Source organism: Eptesicus fuscus, chromosome 17 (genome assembly GCF_027574615.1).
Source record: "Eptesicus fuscus isolate TK198812 chromosome 17, DD_ASM_mEF_20220401, whole genome shotgun sequence".
Taxonomy (NCBI): Eukaryota; Metazoa; Chordata; class Mammalia; order Chiroptera; family Vespertilionidae; genus Eptesicus; species Eptesicus fuscus.
In genome coordinates this window covers 45,740,478-45,759,572 of record NC_072489.1, presented here as the reverse complement: position 1 = coordinate 45,759,572, position 19,095 = coordinate 45,740,478, and the positions used below count along the sequence as shown (strand labels likewise).

Here is a 19,095-nt window from a genome sequence, read left to right as displayed (position 1 = left end):
TAACTTGCTAGACAAATGTTAGATACTTCCATCATCATCTATCTCACAGAGTTGTTGAAGACGAAATCAGACAATATAGGTAAGTTTGCTTTGTCAACCGGAAAGAGTATTTATAAATTGTAATTATTATGTGATATTTTGCCTCTAGCTAGATTAAGGGTCAGACCATGGCAATATTGAAGAAAATTAAAATACCTGCTACATTCTTTTAAATCCATATTCCTGGGACTGTTTATAGACAGAGAATTTGAATTAATGTTTTTCTTCTCACCTCTTTACAGGTAAACTGATTGCAACAAACTTCAAAATCTATTAACAATAGAGTCAAGCTCCTGGTAACTATCAACTAGACTATTGGACTTTGGGTTTAAGGCCTGAAAGTCATCTTTTGTGCCAGTCCCGCAGTAACTAGGCCAGTCCATTTTCTTTTGTGACTATTTCAATTTCCCTCAGCATCATAACATTGCGCTTCTACTGCAGCAGCTCCCTGGGCATTCACTCTATCTTTAGCCTCTCTGAATTCCCATCCATCCTTCCTCCACATGCTGAAAACAACAAACCAACATCATTTTCATTATTCCAACTAATTTTTTTAAAATAGCTGATTTTATAAACAAAGTGATGAGTCAGGAAATAAAAACAAATGGAATAATTATTGGAAAGGAAGAAGAAAACCACTTCTTTGGGAAGATATGATTGTATACCTAGAAACCCCAGAAAATCAACTGAGAAGTTATGATGCGCTGGACACAAATAAGCATGTGAGAATTAACAGCTTTCCAATATGCCAGCAGTAACCAACTGGAACACATCATGGGGGGAAACTGTCTTTGACCCTAACTGCCAATGCCCAGCAGAGGCACAAGAGAGAGTGTGTAACAGAAAGATTACTGGAACCTCTAGCTTCTCTGTGATAGTAACAGCCTTTATGTGGCATGGGTTTTCTTTCCTGTTTTGTTTTCTTTTTGCCTTCTGTTCAAGGTTTAAAGAGTCTCATGGTCCAAATCTCAGCCTGGACAGTTGTGGGGAAGAAGGAGCAATTCGGGGAGATATCGGGTGAGGAGGAGCAGGAGGAGGGCTGTGAATGTTGTCAGTGGGCCCAGAGGCAGTGGATCAGCTGCATCAACCTAGGAGTTATCACTGACCTGGATGAAAAACTGAAAGCCACCTTTGACTTTTCTCCCTTGACCTTCATAGATATTCAATCGCCCCAATTCCTACAGTTGGTCTTTTTAAAGCTCTCATATATTTATTCCTTTCTCCTCATCCCCAGTATCTGTCCCTTACCAATATCCTCAATAACTTGGGCCCAAATTATAGCTGTCTCTTAGCTGCTTTTTTATCCCAAGATGGTGACCCCCACCCCTGTGTCCCTTTCAGTCTTCCCTCCTCAGCAATTTTACTGTGTCACATTCCTGACTGGTTAATATTCTGCAGAATGTAGGTCTGGAAGGTCAACCAACCTGGGCTAGAATATGGGAGTCACCTCTTACCACAGAATGCATGGGTTTGAGCCCCAAATCTGCCACTAGTTAGCTCTGTGAACTTGTTCACATTACTTAACCACTCTGAGCCTCAGTTTCTTCATTTGTAAAATTGGCTTAATACATAAATAATTAAAATTATTGTGAGGACTAAAAATAATCCTATATAATAAAAGGCTACTATGCAAATCGACTGAACGGCGGAACAACCGGTCGCTATGATGTGCACTGACCACCAGCGGGCAGATGCTCAATGCAGGAGCTGCCCTCTGGTGGGGAGTGCCACTCAGCCAGAAGCCAGGCTCATGGCTGGCAAGCGCAGCGGCAGTAGGAGCCTCTCCCACCTCCGTGGCAGCGCTAAGGATGTCCGACTGGCACAGGGAGTGGGCCTAAGCCATCAGTCGGACATCCCCAAGGGCTCCCAGACTGCGAGAGGGTGCAGGCCGGGCTGAGGAAACCTCCCCCAAACCCCGCGAGTGCACGAATATCATGCACCAGGCCTCTAGTACATAAAATAAAGGACCCATCACAGGACTGGACACAGTAGATATTAAAAGACCCTGACTGCTGCCTTGGGAGTGTGATCTTTATCACAATTAGAGATCATTGTCTACTGGAGCAAGTTTGATGCCTATGCTTGGTCTCTAAGACTATATAATTGGTCCCCAACTGACATATCCAAAAGTTCTCCTCAATATAACCTCACTTAACCTCATATCCATATCCTCTCACTTAACCTCATATCCATATCCCAAATGTATGCACCCCATCTCAAAACTTTGACTCATCTTCCCTCAGCTTGAAATACCCTTTTCACTTGTTTCCAAATGTACCTCCTTCAAGAAAACTTTCCATTACTTCACCCATGTGCCTCCATGGTGCCTTTCCTATACCAATACCACCATCTTCATATGCAGTTATCTGACAACCCTGCCTGCCTAGCTCTGTCTGTCCTGGACAGTTTACATGAGTTATCTCACTTGATCCACAAGAACCCTATGAACCAGGTACTGCTACTCTTGCTGCCATTTTACAGCAGAAGTCATTGGGGCTCTGAGAGGATGAGTTGCTTGCCAAAGGTCACAAAGTTGCCCAAGGACTCAAAACTAGGTCTGAACTCTCTACTGCTATCCCATCCTTCAACACATATTTTTAGGTGATGGCTGGATGAGTCATTTTTACACGTCCAAGTCCAGCCCAATCACGTCTTCTTTGTCCTCGAGAAGCCAGTTCTCATTCATCTCCCCTGCTCTTACCCCTTTGGCTCTTCCAGCTGTTTTAAACAAATAGCATATTATATATGTCCTAGACAGTATCTCTGCTGCATAATTGGGCACTCACTATTGTCTGTATGCAACATAATGTGATTATGCATAATTGGGTATTGTTCAGTAAGTGGAACCATAAAGTAATGATCTGGATTTTCACACACTGCTCATAGAGACCAGTCTCATTTCTTCCCAGATACACAGCAGGAATCTTCTCAGATAGAATATAAATCTCTTGCCAGTAAGGACCACATCGTTGATTCAATTGTGTCTCACAAACTTCTGCAGACATTAGAGATACCCCAAAATACCTTTTGGTTCATAACTGGCCTTCCAAGCAGGCTTTCTTAACTGGGGGGATAGCGGGTCTCCAGAGATATGCAGGACAAAAGGATATAAATGGGAATGATCTTCTATTATTTCAGAACAGAGAGCACACTGGGTCCCTTATACGCATTGGGAAGAATGTTTCCAATTGTCAGAAGCCAAAAGCAAACTGGATTTGATGGCATCAATATAATGCTTAATATGCTGCATAGTTGGCATCTGTTCCAGAGGAGACTGCATGTCAGAAACTCAGAAAAGGTCTCCCGGGCATATAGGCAGCTTTCAGTCTGTCTCCACACATTAAATACACTCAGAGTAGGGAATATACATTTTTAAATGCATGGAACATGAGCCCGACTTGACACCCATCTATCAGCACTGCTTTAAGGGTAATAAAATCAGCTCTGCCATTATAAGGAGAGGGAACTTGATGACCCACTGGAGATTTCTTCCAATCTAAACGATTCTATAAATTCCCCTAAAATCATAAAAAAAAGCAGATTAAGGATTCATGTAGGTGTTTGGGCTATAAATACAAATTAATTTCTGTTCCAGCTGCAATTTTTCTCATCCTTGTAAGAAACACCTCCATCTCTGAGATATTTCTGGGTGCAACACCAACAGAGCAGCTAAAGATAGATAGGACTTCCTCAGGTTCTTGTTGGCAACTATTTTCTTCTAATTTCACAAATAAATCTGCATCTTGAAATGAACTGAATTGAATCCTGCTGCTGTCCAAAATCATTTATCACTGAAAATCTGTTTTGTTTGGGGAGTAACATGTAATTGTGTACAGATTCAATAAGAACCTAACTGTTCCACTGAGAAATTCTTTATTGAAAATGTTTTGTTCGGACTCTAAATAATCTATTTATTTCCATCCTCAGTTACTAGTCATATAATTCAATTTGTTTTTACTTTAAAAAAATGTGCTTAAACACTACTCTTACTTTTTAAAAAATTGAATAGTTTGAGATATTGGAAATTCATAGTATTTTTCTCACTTGGTTTTGTGAAACAATTCAAACTCACCCTTATAAAAGATAGAAAATTAATTCTTTTTTAACATTCCCTCACCTATTAGAGCTCCCGCCTAATAGAAATCAAAAGAAAATAGTAAATATCATTTTTAAAGATTAAGTTATCAACTAATACATTTTTGGTTCACTTATTTGCTCTGATTCAATATGAAGTCAGAGACCAAAATAGAAATGAACAAATGGATTGTGGATCATGTCTCCAAATGCATATCCCTAAGGAAATGTGCTCAATTATGACATCACAGCTGTTTCTCTTATAAAAAGAACTATGTCCTGCAGCAAACTATAATTTCCCAAATAAAGGGAATAAAAGATTAAAGAAAAGAAAAACATGTCAGCAATAAAAATCCAAGGATAGGGACCAGATGCCAGGCATATTAAAATACCATATCCGACAAAGGATTAAAAAAGGAAATCTTATACCACTTGAATGCTTAAATGCAAAAGTATTTCTACCCAAACTCACCAAAGAAAGGAGATTGTTGCAATAATGCTACATGTATCCATGATCTTGGACAATCCTTTCCCACATTTACTCTGGGCTTGGCCACATGACCTGTTTTGGCCAATGGATGTTAACAAGCATGACACAAACCTAGGCTCAAAAACTGTTTGCACTCTGGGGCTTATCCTTTCTTCCTGGGAAATCCTAAGTCTGTCATAAGAATAAACCTGGGCTAGCTTGGTGGAGACATGTAGTTCAGTCACTGCCCTCGCCCCAGCCAACTGCCAGCACCAGCCACTGAACATGTGAAAGACGCCACCTAGAAAAACCAGCTCCTAGCAACCCGCCAGCTGCCGGCAGAAACAGGAGTCCAGGCAAGCTCAACAAAAGAACTGGATGGCTGAAACACGCCTAAATTGCCAACTAACAGAACCATGATCTAATAAATGATTATAGATTTAAGACCCCAAGTTTTGGACTGGTTTGTTATACTGCAAAAGCTAACTGGTACTGAGGTCATCACAGAACCTATGTCATGAGAACACCAATTAATGGACCAGTCACCATAGAGGGAAAGAGAGAGCTGTCTAATGATGGATGGGTCTAGCAATTATTCCTGAGAGTGGGTTTGCATATGAAATACTGAGTTGTTATACTAAGCCCGTGGTTGGCAAACTGTGGCTCTCGAGCCACATGCGGCTCTTTGGCCCCTTGAGTGTGGCTCTTCCACAAAATACCACGGCCTGAGCGAGTCTGTTTTGAAGAAGTGACGTTAGAAGAAGTTTAAGTTTTAAAAATTTGGCTCTCAAAAGAAATTTCAATCGTTGTACTGTTGATATTTGGCTCTGCTGACTAATGAGTTTGCCGACCACTGTACTAAGCCATTCATAAGCTACTATTTTGGAGATCCTTCTAAAATCTATATCCAAAATGCAATACCATGATAGTAGCAACTAACACTTAGTAAGTGCAAGCATTGGGCTCTGTGCTTGATAAAGACGATCTCATTTAATCTATACAATAACTTCATCTGTATTTTACAATTTAAGAACTGAGGCTTCAGAAAGGTAAGTAACTTGCTCAGGGTCACACGATACTATGAGTGAGCTTGAACTCAAAGCTGATTGGCTCAAGAGTCAGCATTCTTAATCACTATGGTTGTTTTTTTTTCTACCTGATTCCTACCTCCCCCCATGAAAGGCTTCTCTAGTCCAGTGGACTGGGACAGTCTGGACCAAGAGATCTACTCTCTCTTCTTGAATCTCAGATGGCCAGGCAGAGCAGACCCAATGGTGCTTACCCACCTAGTTAAAGTACAGAGGCAACAGTGGACTTGGTGGGTCTTGCTCTGGCCTGCTGACCTGATCCAGAGACCAGAGCAAGTGAGTGGTCAGTGCATAGGCAGGAGCTATTTAACACATAATAATGGCCTGTGCTACCAGCAAGGTGCATTTGAAGTCTCTTGTGACTGTGTGCTAATCAGATTAGCAATCCCTTCCTTTCAGTCTTGGGGGAAAGGAGTGGAGAGGAAAAAGGAGTCTGGGAGGGGGCTGAAAAAATAGCGGAAAGTTGGGCAGAGGTTCCTTTCTTCTCCTAGGTATGGAAGGTGTTTCCATGAGGAAAGGGAAGAGGTTCAATATCTACTACACAGTTATTATCTATCGTTCCTTGTTAATGAACCCATTGGAATTGGACCTGTTATTTCCTGGATTTCTGACAGTTTAAAATGCCTCAACCCTAACTCTTACTATTGAGATAAAAGCAAGGGTGAGGAGAAGGAAGTCAGTCAAGACAGACCCTTATAAAAACTACTTGATTCAAGATACGTACAGGAACAAAACCCTTCCTAACCAAACCCAAACTCAAACTCACCAGTGTAGCTCCTTGTGTTGGCTGAAATTCAAGTGTTTATAGAGTATGGTTGAAGGTATAAACTGGTTTTTAACCTCTATCTGCCTAATTGAGCCTACCAAAGCCAATCTGTTTTTAAGAAATTCTTAATGCTTGCAGGACCCTAACACTATGGGAAGTTATTCCTGGCACATTTGTAGAGAACTAGTGAGAGGGAATATGAGAAGGCATGAGATAATTGAACACATTAAGTATACCTAGGCAAGTGTGAAGAGACATGGGTTGGGAAACTTATTTGCCTTAAATGAAGCTGAACATGATTTTAAGACCAAAACATCTGCATATTAAAAGCCTGCTCCCATAAAAGAGACTAGGGAGTCCTAGACATCTCTGCACAATTGCCCTTTTTCTTAGGGCTGCCAGCAATGACAGAGGGATTTCCTGAGGGCCCATAAATATCTCCAATCTTTCTTTTCCTGATCTGTTAAATAGGAGTGTTGCAAAGATGAAGAGATAAAGTAATAGTTCCTGGATTTTATATTTCTTGGACCTGAATAATTCTCCCCAAAAATCTTGGAGGCACCAGCATAGTCTTGCTAATTTCTTCTTTTGCTAAGTTTTAACATGAAAAAGAAAAAGACCAATCTCCCATATATATAAAAGCCTACTATGCAAATTGTCCCCTCAGGAGTTCAACCAGGAGACTGGGAGTACGACTGCTCACTATGACGTGTGCTGACCACCAGGGGGTGGCACGGAACGAAGGAAGGCCCTGGCCAGCAGCCGGCAGCTGGGTAAGGGAGGCCCTGATCGGCCCTGATCACTGACCAGGCCTAGGGACCCTACCCATGCACGAATTTCATGCACCAGGCCTCTAGTAGATAATATAAATGTATGTAATGTAGTGTTCTGTTCCAGGGACTATTCTAAATGTTTTCCAAATATTAATAGAATCTCCCCAACAATTTTTGGTACGGTTACTCACATTTAACAAATGAGGAAACTGAATTACCATTAACCTGCCCAGCGTTTCAGAGCTAATGGCAGAGCCAAGATTCAAGCTTCAGTAATCTAGCTCCAGGATCCATGCTCTCAACAAATAGGAGATTGTCTGGAGCTCTTCCCAATTGTTTCACAAAGAAAAAGAATGCACACACTAAAATAAGAGAATGCCATTTCCAAAAATATTTTACATATCCAAAAGAAAGAAGGAACAGAAAAAAATAGCAGTCCCCAAAACTGAAAAGTGAAAATTGGTTTTATGCTTCGTAGTCATTGTGTTCATTTTACTACAGACCAATGAATATTTATGTCTGGGAACGTATAGATTCTCCCAGTCCCCGGATCAGCCTTTGGGAACCACTGAGATACAATGTATGAAAGCCCATCAGACATTAATGGTTGGTATGGAGCTAAAAGATGATGAGCAAGGTGACTCAGAGCCCACCCTCTTGGAGGGCTCACTAAGGCTGTGTTAGCCAAACCAAGTGCATAGAGGTATATTGTTCCCCATGGGCCAGCCACATGGACGTCTACACATCTTGGTTTGTGGTCAGCATCTGCTTTCTGTTTTTTGAACAACCCATCTCCAATTGCTCCTTCCATCCTCCCTGACATGCGAAGAACAGAAAAGCAGCCTGCAAGGAGCAGCATGCTGGGGAAGGAGCCTCCTCCACCATTTCCCACACTTTAGGTATTCTTTGGTGACAACAGCAAGACTCTGCAGAAAGTATTTCCTCCTCTCATTTTTCAACCTCAATCAGAATGTGAGGTTATCATGCTCCAAACCAGCAGTCAGTGTCTCACATCCTCCCCTTGATTTTAGAACAGAACAAAAACCTGTGGATGGCCTTCTAGTCAACAGCTTCAGGATACACTGTGCCTTTCGGTCTATCGGGCCCCCTATTGACGGAGCATCTTCAACAATTTCAGCTCAGCTTTGAGGAGGATGACACTTAGTTACCCGCTAATAGAGTGGGCAAGAATTACGTTTAGTGTAGGCTACCCCACCAGCAGCTGGGACATGATATTAGAATTCTGCTTTCCATATCTTAAAGCAGCTTTGTAGTAATTGAACAATTCCTTTGGAATTTGGGGAGAGGGGTAGTCGAGGAAGTGGAATGTTTAGTGGCTTTATTGGGAGGCACCATAGAATAGGGGTGAGTGGCTCCATGCCAGATTCCAATGACTAAGGTTTATATGACAGTCCAGTAAATCTGTTTTGTAATAGACCAGATAGTAACTACTATGGATTTTTGGGGCCATATAGTCGCTGTCACAACTACTCAACTCTGCTGTTATAGCATGAAAGGAGCCATAGACACTACATGAATAAATGAGTGTGGCTGTGTGCCAATAAATCTTGATTTGTGGACACTGACATTTGAATTTCATGTCATTTTTACATGTCACAAGATATTGTTCCTCTTTTGACTTTTTTCTAACCATTTATATGGATAAATACCATCCTTGGTGTGGGCCAAATACAAACAGTGAGCCAGAGTGGGCCAAACCCTGGTTTATATCTAGAGCTCTGGCATTTATTGGCTGTAAACTCTGGGGCAAGCCTTGTTTTGAAGCCTCAGTTCCCTTGTCTGTAAAATGGACACAATAATAGCATCAACATCATCTGGGCTTCCTGGAGGAGACAGTAAAAGCAAAATACTTTAGCACAGGGCAGCTGCATACATTCAGCATGAATAAATGTGAACTATACTGTAATACCTTCTCTCATCAAAACACTCAGCAGCTTCTGCCAAATCCATCCAGGCTATTGTCAAACAGGATCAAGGATTTTCATGTCTCTATTAACAAAGAGCCATTCTAGACATTTCATACTAACATCAGAACCCTCAGAGAGTTTGCGGGGCCCTAAAACATACCTCAACCCTGGATGCTCTCATTTGTCAATTTCTTCCTGGAACTCGGTCATGGCAGTTCAAGAGCTGAGGATCAGAATGTGAGGTTATCATGCTCACATTATCAAACCAGAAATAATGATTTTTTTCCAGAAATAATGATATTTTTGAGCCCTGCCCAATCCTCATGACGACTGGCATCCTGCTAAGGATCCTCTGCAGTTCTTTCTCTTCATCTTCACAACAACAACTGAAGGTGCTGATGAGATGATGAGCTCCAGGTTTCAGAAAAGGAAACCAAAGTGTAGGAGGGTTGGGTAATGAGGCAAGCCCACATGCCAGGTAACCAGAAATCATGGGGTTCCTTCCTGAACCACAGCTCTTGCTTTGCAGCAAAGAAAGGGATGACCATCTTTTAGGGCCCCCATGCTTCTCTGACTGAACTCGTATCCTGAACCCCCGAGGATCTTGTTAAAATGCAGGTTCTGAGTTATTAGGCCTGGGAAGGTCCCGAGGTTCTGCATTTCTGCAAAGCTCTCAGGGATGCCAACGCCACTGGTCCTAGGACCACGCTTTGAGTAGCAAATCTAGATCAGGGGTGGGGAAACCTTTTTTCTGCCAAGGGCCATTTGGAAATTTATAATATCACTCATGGGCCAAATAAAATTATCAACGTAATATGCCAAAGCAATATCTTCACCAATACAGCTCCTAGGGCAATGGAAACTAAAGAGAAAATAAACAAATGGGACTACATCAAAATAAAAAGCTTCTGCACAGCAAAAGAAACCACCAACAAAACAATAAGAGAGCCACTGCATGGGAGAACATATTTGCCAATGTTATCTCTGATAAGGGTTTAATTTCCAACATTTACAGGGAACTCATACAACTTAACAAAAGGAAGATAAACAACCCAATAAAAAAAAAATGGGCAAAGGACCTAAATAGATACTTTTTGAAAGAGGACATAAGGAAGGCCAAGAAACATATGAAAACATGCTCAAAGTCACTAATCATCCGAGAGATGCAAATCAAAACGACAATGAGGTACCATCTCACACCTGTCAGAATGGCTATCATTAACAAATCAACAAATGACAAGTGCTGGCCAGGATGTGGAGAAAAAGGAACCCTCTTGCACTGCTGGTGGGAATGCATACTGGTGTAGCCACTGTGGAGAACAGTATGGAGTTTCCTCAAAAAACTAAAAATGGAACTCCCATCTGACCCAGTGATCCCACTTCTAGGAATATATCCCAAGAAACTAGAAACACCAATCAGAAAGGATATATGCACCCTTGTGTTATAGCAGCACAATTTACAATAGCTAAGATTTGGAACCAGCCTAAGGGCCCATCAGCAGATGAGTGGATTAAAAACTGTGGTACATCTACACAATGGAATACTATGCCGTGGTAAAAAAGAAGGAATTCCTACCATTTGCAACAGCATGGATGGACCTGGAGAGCATTATGCTAAGCGAAATAAGTCAGTCAGAGAAAGATAAATATCACATGATCTCATTTGTGGAATACAATGAACAACATAAACTAATGAACAAAAACAGATCCAGAGACAGAGAAGCATTGATCAGATGCTCAAACCTCAGAGGGAAGGTAAGGGAGGGTGGGGATAAGGGGGAGAGATCAACCAAAGGACTTGTATGCATGTATATAAGCATAACCAATGGCAAAGACACCAGAGGGGTAAGGGCATGATCGGGGGGTGGGGGGGGGCAATTAGGGGATAAGGACACATATGTAATTCCTTAATCAATAAAGAAAGAAAAATTATCAACTTAAAAATTAGCCCACTATATTTGGTCAAATACTTAATTAACTCACCCCTAATGCCTTGGCAGGGCCAGATCAAATTATTTCGAGGGCCTTATACAGCCCATGGCCAGATGTTCCCCACCCCTTCTCTGGATGAAGTGAGAAATTAGAATTCTCCCCACTAATGACCAAGGTGATCCATACAAAATGAGTCAATGACTATGGGTTTCTCATGGTGAAGAGTCTTTGGAACCAGACTGCAGAAGTTATACATATGAGTCCACCAGGTGCCAAATGTGTGGCCTTGCGGGCAATCTCTCAACCTTTCTGTGCCTCATGTTTCCTGCCTATAAAGGAGAAAGGTAAAAACTCTTAATCACATAGGGCTGAGATAATGATTCAATATGATTATATATCATACTGAATATATATATGAAATCATATATATAAAAATCATATATATATATATATATATATATATATATATATATATAATTTAGAGCAATGTCTCACACACTGTAAATGATCAAGAAATGGAAGATAGCCCTAACCATTTGGCTCAGTGGATAGAGCATCGGCCTGCGGACTGAAGGGTCCCAGGTTCGATTTCGGTCAAGGGCATGTACCTTGGTTGCGGCCACATCCCCAGTAGGGGGTGTGCAGGAGGCAGCTGATGGATGTTTCTCTCTCATTAACATTTCTAACTCTCTATCCCTCTCCCTTCCTCTCTGTAAAAAAAAAAAAAAAAAAATCAATAAAATATATTTTTTTAAAAAGAAGTGGAAGATAATCAGAAGATCAGGAAAAATGAAGATCCTTACCAAAGAAGTATCTAAAAATGTGCTCTATGAGGTTTGTTCCGCCGCACAGCTAATAGCTTGAGCAGATCCATCCAAATCTGCTTATCATTCAAGCCATTTTACAGTTAAGTAAACCAGACTTGCATCCAGTCAGTCACAAAATTAAATTACAGAGAAAGTTCGCCTTGAAAGGGCAGGACCCAGAGGCCAACGAGGAAGCAACCCTTTCCATCTTATTTATTATTTATTTACCTGAGGGACATGTCCATTCCCTGGACCTCTGGGCACAAGCAACAATCGAGAATACATGCAACAATTTCCTAAAGGGACACAAATCTGAACTCCACCAAAGCAGTTTCTTACTTAGGTCATGTCAAAGTGTCATTCATCATTAGGCAGTGTGCTCCCAGGCATCATAACCCTCAAAAGTAATTAACCCTCTAGTAAATATGTCACTACTGTCTATATTAAGGGAAATGCCTCAGTGGTCTCATCTGTAAAATGAACATTCTGGGCAAGATAATCCAGTGCTAACATTCTATGAAGTCAAGTTTGTGTCCTTTTACCCAAATTGCACCACCTCCTCAAGTGAATCGCAGGTCATTCCATGCCCCCACCCCCATCTGATGAGCTATTGTTCACTGAGTGTCAACCAACACCCCCTGAGGTCTATGGGTGATAAAGCACAGTGCCAGCCACACAGGACATGCTCAATAAAGGATGGCTGTGATTAGAACAAAATCAGGGCTCCATCTTTTGTTGTTGTACTTTAATCCTTGCTCAAGGATGTGTTTTCACTGACTTCAGAGAAAGGAAGGAGGAGAGAGAGAGAAACATTGCCTATGTGCCCCAGCAAGGGATTGAACCTGAAACTCAGGTATGTGCCCGGACCAGGAATCGAACCTGAGACCCTTTAGTGCACGGGATCACACTCCAACCCTCTGAGCCACTCCAGCCAGGGCCAGGGCACCATCTTTTAAATAGAACCACAGTGTGACCTGATCATGTCATCTAGTTACTGGATATCAACTGGAATGGCAGTAGGTGGGTGGAATGGGCAAGGCCAAATGGGAACTTGGTTGAGGAAGTGGTCCTTGCTCTTTCTAAAGTTGGACTGGCAATTTACCAGGCAGCTGAGAAGCTAAGTGAGAAAGAGACTGAAAGAAGGGATCTACTGGTTGGAGGTCTTCAGGACCGATCGGAAACCTCATCTCTCAAAATTTCAGCTCTAGCTGAAATTCCTGGCACACGGGATGGCCATCAGTTCCTGGAACACGCTGGCAGCTCCCACCTCAAGGGTGTGCAGAGTCAGCTTTTCTGCTGCAGGCCATGGCTTCCTCAGAGGTGGGAGTGAAAACAAGTCAAGCACCCTCTGCCTTCAGAAGCAGCCCAATGGCCCAATGCAACTTTCAACCAGTAGGGAATGGGAGTCAATGAGATGTCCCAGCCTCCCGTCCTTTGACAGGACAATTTCACAATAGTTTCAATGTGGTTTCTCAGAGGAACTCTAGTGACATTGGGATTCATATGTTCACAGCTGTGACCAGTTCTCTCTCTCTGTCTCTCTCTCTCTCTCTCTCTCTCTCTCTTCTCTCTCTCTCTCTCTCTCTCTCTCCCTCTCTCCCTCTCTCCCCCCCCCCCCCAACTCTATCTCTTTACTGGCTTTTCCTCACCTGCCTCACTCCTGACATTACCTCTCAAACTACCTGGACCCAAGCCCTTGTCTTGGTCTCCAATTTGGGAACCCAAACTGAGACCCCTGACCACTGCTAAGTCTTGTTCGGAGTCCCATAGCATCTGTATGGAATCACAGCCCTTGTCACAATGCACTGTGACTGCAGAACTAGGAGGTCCACCCAGGCCAGGATCAAGTCCATCTCATTCACTCTGGAGCCCCAGGCGCCCTGGCACATAGGAAGCACTCTGTAACTGTTAGTGGAGCGGGTGCCAGCAATACATCTGCTGCCTGGGCATGGGGGGGGTCAGGAGGCAACCCCTGGTCTTTTCAACAATTCAGAGAAGTCCTTTTCTGTTTTAGAAAGGCTTGTAAATAAACTAAGACGGAGTCATTAGCAGCAGGGGAAAAGACATCTAAAGAAGGTCCATCTTCCCTTAAGCTCACGCACCACTGTACCACCAAACATACTCCAGGCTTCTCTGCTCTATGCTTGCCTCCTGGGAGGAACTCAGCCTCCTCCACCTCTGACTGCCCATCCCCGCACATCACCTGCAGCCTCTTCCTTCTTCTCCTTCCGTATCTCCTCTTTCCCTTTTTGTCCTAGTGCTCTGTATTCTAGCAAGGAATCATAGCAAAAGGACTAGATCAAAGAAAAGTAATTCGAACAAGTAAAGCTGATTGTGCTACTGCTGTTCCTTTAAATCTCTTTCTCCCCCAGGCTTAAAGCTAGATGTTGCAAATTAGCCTCCTGTGGCTCAAGGGTGGTTGGTAGATGTGTTTCTGAGAAGCCCGTGCAATGTTCCTAAAGTTGCCAATATTTAAAACTCCACATTCCCAGCTACTCTTGAAAAATTAAAGATTTGGTAACATGGGCCCACACTGGGGTGGGGTTAACAGCTTCCTAGAGATGGGAACCACAGCCCCCAGTGTGCTGCAGTCCCCACCACTCTCTTTTGCCTCTGGCTCTGAGACTCCTGGCAGTTGCCATTTATAATCGTGATGTGCAAAGTTTACTTTGTTATTTCTTGTTACCTGCTTGGCCCTGAGGGGGGGGGGGGGAGGGAGGGAGGAAAGAGTGTGTTTGAGCTTGCTACTCCATATTTAAACACTTGGAAAAAAAACAAGTCCCAGCTGCTATGATTGTTCCATGTGTTTTAAGTGCCTCTGGCAAGAGGTTAGAGCTTCCTACTCTAATGCTATCAGGCCTTGTGCCATTATTTGGAACCAGATCTTGATGACAATGGTGATGATGATGATGAAATGATTCCTGGGTAATAGACAGCAGTTACTCTTGCACATATGTCTGCTTAATTCTACAGGTGCTTTTTTTTTTCATCAAATCATTAATGCTGAGGGATTCAGAAGTGATGAGGAATAAGTGGGGCAAAAACAGAAAGGAGAGGCCAGCAGGAGGCACAGCTCAGCTAGGCTTGCATTGCCCTTGCTTCCTTCAAAGGGCGAGGAGACTGGTGAGCAAAAGAAAAGAAACTCTTCCCATCCACACCTTAGATTCTAATTCTGGCAAGAATACAGACTTCTTCATCTTACCTCTGAAGCTATCAAGTCAAGTTCAAGAACCATTTCACGTTAACCCCGAGCAAGGGAAGGACTTTGGGAGCCTCAGCATGCAAAAAGGACGCTGACAGTTTGAATCACGTTTACAGATCTATAAACCAACCCGCAGTAAATTCCAGACTCCTGCAGAGCTAGAAGTTAATGACAAAAAATGCAAAGGCAACAGGAAGAATCATTTCCGTGACCTCTCAGAGCTCAAAGACAGAATGTAAACGACTGTGAGACATATCACTTACTGAAGGACCGGCATTCTTCCAACATTTAATGAGTCACCAAACCAATATTTGCCTGTGTGCAAGGACCCAAGGCAGACACAGGAACTGCCTTTGTGAGTGGTCTATCAGGAAAGAATAATTAAACACACAATTATAATTATTTCATTCATTACAAGTGTGATGAGTGGCAAAAAAGAAAAGACAATATATGGGAACATTTACAAAGAGCCCTTGCCCACCTCTCTACCCTAAGGAAAAAGCATTTAAGCTAAGACCTAAAGGGTGAGTCGAAGTTGCCCAGGCACAGAGCCTGTCCATCTTTATGGAGCACTTACTATGTGCCTGGTACTACACCAGGCATTGGGGTTAGAGAGAGAAATTATCAACAGATTTTCCTCAAAGAACTCAGTCTACTGGGGGTAAGTCAGATCTCCTGCTGGGAAATGAGGGGATCATTTTTAAAATGTTCTGATACTCAGAAGAATTCAACCAAAAAATCTTCCTAATTGCAAATGTTCTGTTGTGAGTGCAGAGAACTTCTCTAATAATTGGATAAAACAGATGAAAATGAGAAACTGTCAAATCCCGTGGGACACCTGAGGCTTCACCAAGATAACAAGGCTTGTTGTCTGGGGATGTACAAGCCACCCAACCATCCAAGAGAAAGGTTAAACGTGGACTTGAATAAAGGGAGTGAGGAGGATATTAAACTTTTGAGGCCTGTAAAAAACTGCTTGGTGATTAGTAATATTAATCATCATCATCATCATGTTAATGATATCTAAACACTGTGACAAACCTTATGTGTACTTAATTAACATATTTAATTCTGCGGGTAGGTACAACTATTTTCCCCATTTTGTGGATAAGGAAACTAGCGATTACAGCAAACAAGAAATTTCTGTTTATGGCAGTGTGGCAGGCTAGTAACCTGAAAACTAAAGTCTACAAAGCATTAGACATGCTAAATAGAACGACACATCTGTTTCATCACAAAATGGAGATGGCAAGTAATTTGATCCTCAAAGTGTCAAAATCAAAGTGTGAACTGTATATTGAGGCCATGAAGAGATATTGCAGTTATCCCTTGGGGCTGATTGGGACAAGTGGCTGGACTCACTGAGCAAAGAGCTTGGATTTTAATGGCCACAAGAGGATAAAAGATGAGGTGGTGGGCCTGTGTGGAGTGGGTAGTCGGTACTGAGACTCTTCCCTATAAAGTTGGGGACTTAAAAGAGTTACAGCCTCAGTACAAAAAGAGACAATAGATGGAAATCTACCCACTGGGACAGAAAGACCATAAAGAAACCTATCTCTCCTAGGCTCTGGGTAGGGTGGGGGACAATGGCTACTCAGAGAATTTGTATCCATGGATCTTCCATCACAAGAGTTTGGGGTTCTAATATTCATTTACTGAGTGGTCCAGGAAGCCCCAAAGTGAGAACTTAACCTAAAAATATTATCTTAAGCAAGAGATATATCCTAGGTCCTTGTAGAACCAAATGAAAAGACATACCTTTAACCTGGACCATTCCAAGTCCCATAAATAAAGCCTTTCTGAAAACTAGTCTACAATCCAAAATCATAACATAATAGGAAAAAGGTCCATCACAAATAAAAATCAGCAATCACAATAAACAATAGGAAGACCTCCTATTGAAGTAATAGAATAATCTAATAAAAACTATAAAATATTTAAATCAATTGAAGACATAAAGGAATTAATAAAGCATAAGATCAAGACACTATCAACAAAGATTTGTGAAAAAGAATCTCAAGAAAATTACTGAAAATAAAATCTTGGCCCGCCGGTGTGGCTCAGTGGTTGAGCATCAACCTATGAACCAAGAGGTCACAGGTTTGATTCCCGGTAAGGGAATATGCCTGGGTCGCAGGTTTGATCCCCAGTTTGCGGTGTGCAGGAGGTAGCCAATCGATGATTCTCTCTCATCATTGATGTTTCTATCTCTCTCTCTCTCCCTCTCCCTCCCTTTCTGAAATCAATAAAAATATTCTTAAAACATTTTAAATAAAAATTATAGAAAAAGTATGTTTAAAAAACCTGGGCTATATTAATACAAGGCAGTTTTGTAAGTAAAAGCATTAAGAATTAAGGAGGATTCTTGCATAATATTAAAAAAACAATTCATCAGGAAGAGATAAAAACCATACACATCTTTTACTCACCTTATAAACATAATCTAAAATGTACTTAAAACAAAATAAAATGACAGAACTAAAAGGAAAAACAGACAATCTCCACACATTTTTTCTGTGATTAAGGAGACAAAAAAATTAAGAAAGAGCAAGGTTTATCTGATGATTCCTGACTCTTGAACATTGAGAGAGTACACATCCTTTTCAAGCTCACAGGCATCAGTTATAAAACCTGTCCACTTAGATGATCACACAGCAAGTCTCAACGAATTAGAGACCACAATGCATAAAAGTGAGAAATCAATAATAAAAAAATAACTTAAATAGATTTGAAGATGGCAGCGTAGGTAGAGATTAAACAAAGATCTTATATGCATATATGCATTACCTATGGACACAGACAATAGGGTGGAAAGGCCTGGGGTGGGGAGGGAACCGGGTGGAGGGGGGCAACGGGGGGGGGGGGGAAAAGAGGGACATCTGTAATAATATCAACAATAAAGATTAAAAAAAGAAAAAATACTTAAATACATATATATTTATAAATTAAAAGTTGTGGGGGGCGGTTTTGGTTACCATGGGAGAAATAGTAAATATTTTTTAAGAGTTACTCAAGTCTTATTTAGAGCAAAAAGAAAATACCACTTTTTAAAACATATGGGAAGGAACTAAAGAAATTAAAGGACATTTTATAGCTGTAAATGCTTACATTAGAAAGGTAGATTGAACATTAATAAGCTGAGCATCAATATTAAATAGAAACAGAACAGAATAAACCCAAAGTACACAGAAGGAAGAAAGTAATAAAGTTAGAGCAGTCAAGGAAATATGAAACAGACTTATAATAGAGAGGTTTGGCAAAACACAAAATCTGGTTCTTTTTAAATCTAACAAAGCGATAATAACTGGAGAGGCAGGGTGGTGAAGTGGTAGAAAGCATGGGCTCTGGAGCTGACTGCCTGGTTTGAGTCCCCACTCTGCCACTTACTAGCCTCATGCCCTTGGGCATGTGACTCATGGCCGGCAATGGTGGAATCACAGCTCAAACCCTGGGCTGCTGGACCCCAGTACCCAGGCACTAATTGGTTATTCTTATGACATGATTTCTAAGTAGTGGACTCTGATGAGAGTGCCTTCCTCCCATAACGAAACTGAGGATTATTATCCCAATTTAACAGATGGAGTAACTGAGGTTTGAAGGTTTTATATAATTCTCCCCAAGTCATGACATAAAGAATTGGAGCGGACTCAAGACCAGATCTCACTCTGAAGTTGGTCCTCTTAACTATCATGTTCATCTATGAGAGGATAGGAACATCTCTGTCGACCACTCAGCATAGCAATACTCTGGAAAGCTACTTACTGTATATCCAACTTCAGGGAAGATGCCTTTTTTTAAGGTAGAATGTAAAGAAAAACGGAAAATGCCCCTTGTTCATATACAGAATTTCCTATTCTTTCTTACGGTAAACCCAGTGGTTAAGATTATGTGCTCTGGAATTAGAAATATTAAGGATAATTGCTAATACTTACTAGACACTTACTATGTGCCAAGCATAATGCTAAGCTCTTTCAATCTTCACAACATCCCTTTTCACATCTATTATTATCCCGTAATA

General features: G+C 41.6%; 1 protein-coding gene across 1 annotated transcript in view; it reads right to left on the bottom strand.

The window, feature by feature from the left end:
- CFAP58 (cilia and flagella associated protein 58) overlaps positions 1 to 19,095 on the bottom strand; it is an 85,678-nt gene that overhangs the window by 17,685 nt on the left and 48,898 nt on the right. The window lies entirely within an intron of this gene.